Source organism: Condylura cristata, unplaced genomic scaffold, assembly GCF_000260355.1.
Source record: "Condylura cristata isolate star-nosed mole 26May11 unplaced genomic scaffold, ConCri1.0 scaffold00048, whole genome shotgun sequence".
Classification (NCBI taxonomy): Eukaryota; Metazoa; Chordata; class Mammalia; order Eulipotyphla; family Talpidae; genus Condylura; species Condylura cristata.
The window spans coordinates 1,662,529-1,666,538 of record NW_004567149.1 but is presented as its reverse complement, the minus strand read 5'-3'; positions in this window follow the sequence as shown (position 1 = coordinate 1,666,538).

Here is a 4,010-nt window from a genome sequence, read left to right as displayed (position 1 = left end):
TTTGGAGTGTGGGGTCCTCAGGTTCACTCTGGGAAAGGTCTCACCAGAACTCCCCTTTCAGCTGCACGCAGACAGTTCCCAGGCGAGTGTCTCCATGAGGCAGAAATTCAGTTATATTTAAAGTGTAGATTTACTAGGGGAAAGGACAGAGGAGTCAAGGACACTCACAGAGGCACAATCGGGCAGGCAGAGCTGCCCCAAAGGGACAGAGTTGCTGACAGAGTCCCGCATGGTGGCAGGGGGCAGCCTGAGGAGAGCGGCCTCCGCTGAGGGAGGTCAGGGCAGAGAAGCCCCGGCAGGGGCAGGTCCCGGGCAGGCAGGAGGCTGCTGCCCTGCAGAGGGAGAGCGGGTGGGAAGAAGCACTGGCATGGGCACAGGGGGGCACTGACAGAGACTTCTTGTGGGAGTAGCTCGCCCTTTGTGAGCCCTGGTTCACTGCTGATTTTGAATAAACTTTGTAGTATGTGAAAGGGACAGAAGTTTGGAGATGGGCTCAATCTCCTTGTCTTTACCTTTGGGTCTGCGCTATTGACAGTCCCTATAGCATCTGATACCTGCTTGGGTCCTGTGCTTTGTCATCTGGGCATTGGGACGAAGGATCTTGGTTTCCACGGCTGGGTCAATGGCTGTGCTTACCCATTCTACCTCCTTGTGAGTCAGTCACGTGATACCTCCTTCGGATTTGTATTCTTTCCTCCATCAACAGCATTACTCACAATGGCCACAAGGCGGCAGCAGCACAAGTGCCCACCAGCACAAGAATGGAGAAACACAGTAACATGGAAGGAAATTCTGACATCCTACAAGGTGGATTCCTCTTATTTTAGAGATTATGTAAGGCACTGTGACTCTCCTGGAAATTGGACATTTTGGAGATACATTTTACCTTTTTTTTTTTAAAGCTTTTACTTATTTATTTTAGCAGAGAAGAACTGAGGTGTAGACCAGAGGTGCAGAGGAGTCACTGAGGACAATGGGGGGCAGAAAAGGTGGATCTACTAAAATATACTGCTGAGGGGAGCAGCAGGGAGGCGGGAGAGGTCTGCTGTGTCACGTGGGTCACTCCCTGGCCGGGGGATCAAGCTCGTGGCTGTGGAGCGTTCCATGGTGCTGACACTTAACCCCTTGCACCACCTGGGAGGGCCTTCTGATAGCTTTGAAAGAGAGAAGAGAGGGTGACTTCAGAGGGAGCTTAAATTATGCTTTTTTTAAAAGGAAGACAAGTAAGCTGGCTGAACTCCAGCGGTAGCTCATTTTGGGACCTGGGTTTGTGACAGATTCTCTGTGATCCCTTCAACATCTGTTCACTCCCAGACCTCTGTCTCACAAACAACTTCACTGCCCCTATACGTCTGGCCTGTACCCCAGTTATGAAAGCATCTTTAGATAAATCTTTTTTTTAAAAAAATTAATTCATCAGGGAGCCACACAATCACCAAATTTAATGCACTGTCCAGAACCAGAACCTAATCTGACAGAACTAGAGAAATAGACAAATTTGCAATCCTGTGTGTAACTTCAACATTCTTCTCTCTGTAATCTACAGAACAAGTAGAGAGAAAATTAGTGACAGACACTAAATAAATATGCACCCAACAGTGAAATGCCCTTTTTTCCTAAAGCTTATGATCCAACACTGGGCATAAAACAAATTTGAACAAATTTAAAAGAATAGAATTCAGACATTATGTTCTTAGACCATGACAGAGTGAAACTCTAAGCCAGCTCCTCACTCACTGGCTCCCAGAATTCAAGATGACCTTCAATTGTCCTCAGGTTGTTTGTTGATAATTCCCCCCTTATGGTTGCTGTTATTTCCTGTGTTATCCCTACTCCTCCACCTACACTCACTGGGATCATATCCCAAACATACTTCTGTCTTAGCTTCTGCTTTTGGAAGAACCGAGCTGAGACCACTACTTGCATAGTTAATTCTCACTGCACACGGGAGTTATATTCTCTGACGTCACACAGAACTCTGCGTTACTTAGTACTGAAGCCCAGCTCCCAGGGAAAGGCCAGGAAGGTCCCTGGGAGCCTCTAGTCACAACTGTATCATCGACAGGTCAATACACAACCTGTCCTGTGTGCTTTTGCTTAAAAACATTTTATTAGTGCATATTGCTGATTCATTACGATCCAACGCATGCTAAGAGCACTGTCCCTCGGGCCCGAGTGAAGCTTGCCTAGCACGTGTGTTTTCTCCACAGGCACCCCAGGCTCCTGGCCCTGAGAAATGAGACCGCACTTCAGCGCCAGGCTGGAGGCCATCTTAAACTGTGAAATCACTCCCACACATAAAATGTGGACAACCTGATACTAAGTTAGCCGTGAAGAAGACCCTTATCCACAGCCCGAGAGCTGGCATAGGCGGGGAGCAGACTCCCCTTTTCACAGGTTCTAAGCATGTCCATGGAGATTCATGCCCTGCAAGGCCGGGGCTGAGCGAGGAGGTGAGTTCTCAAGATACAGAATCTAAGAAGACCCCCAAGGTGACTGTCTTTCCAGTCTTACTTTGGTGATTATGAGTAGAACTTTCCGTTTCCCTCATCCCTGTGTAGAAAGGCGAGTTTGGGCCAGCTTCGCTGGACAGCATGTGCAGTCGTCACCTCTGCCTCAGCCCTGCAGTCAGTGCAGCTTGTACGACAATGTGCTGACAAATAACCTGACTCTTCTTGAAGCTCCCTCAGCTAGCAATTTACTGTAGTCATTGCTCTTATTCTTTTATTTACATGTGGATAGATCTTAAGGTTTGGTGTAAACAAGATAAACTGGAATGACTGAAAAAAACAGCCACTTCCTCTACAATATCTATCAGTACCAATCAATCTCAGAAGGGGATGTCTGAGGGAGACTTACTAGAGAATAACATACACAATAAATGTGAATCAATAGCCTTGGGAGGGCCCCTCTGGTGTCGCAGAGGGCTAAAGTGCAGCACTATGAAGCTATCCCAGCATGAGTTCAATCCCTAGCCAGGAAGTGGCCCACATGGCACCACAGACCTCTCCTGACCTCTGCCCGCTGCTCCCCTCAGCAGTGCACTTCATCAATCTTTCTGTTCTTCTCCCCACTCTGTCTCTGGTGAATCTTCTCACCCTCCACACCTCTGGCCTGTAGCCCAGGTCTGTATGTATAAATAAATAAATAAATCTTAAAATAATTAACTAAATAGCCTTGGGTGAGTGAACAAACAATGGAGGCACTAAGGAAGAGGTGATATGTGAGATTGGGGTTCACTTCTGAAATGCCTTCTCCAAATCATAACAACTGAGAATAACAAAGGACACCCCAAAGCAGACAATATTCCAAACATTATTTTTAATACCTCTGGCACTGATATATGATTATGTAGATGACATAAAGCTTAACTAGGAAAGAAAAAGAGGATTAATTTGGTAAAGTAACCATAAATCATACCGGTTTTGATGAAGAAAAGAATAATGATGGAGGAGAAGACTAGAAAACCTGAAAGAGACATCACAAGGTTAAAACCTGACTCATGCAAGGTGGGGGCAGGAGGAGCTAATGTGACCATTAACCCAGCCAGAGACTCCGATATCAGACTGCTGAAGCACAGACCTGAGGGTGAAGATACAGATTGGGCCATTGTGAGATTCCACAGTTATCCAAAGTCAGCAGCAAGCAGGCCCCTCCTCAAAGGAGTGAGCCCCTCCCACAGAGAAAAGGCCCCTGTCAGGGCAGCCTCTGCCCTGGCCGGCGGCAGTCCTGCCCCCCTGTGCCCTCTTCCCACCCGCTCTCTCCCTCCCAGGGCAGCAGCCGCCTGCCTGCCTGGGACCTGCCCCTGCCGGGGCTTCTCTGCCCTGACCTCCCTCAGCGGAGGCCGCTCTCCTCAGGCCGCCCCCTGCCACCATGCGGGTCTCTCTCAGCAAGCCTGTCCCTTTGGGGCAGCTCTGCCTGCCGGATTGTGCCTATGCGAGTGTCCTTGACTCCTCTGTCCTTTCTCCTCGTAAACCCGCTCTTTAAATATAACTGAGTCTGTCTCAGGG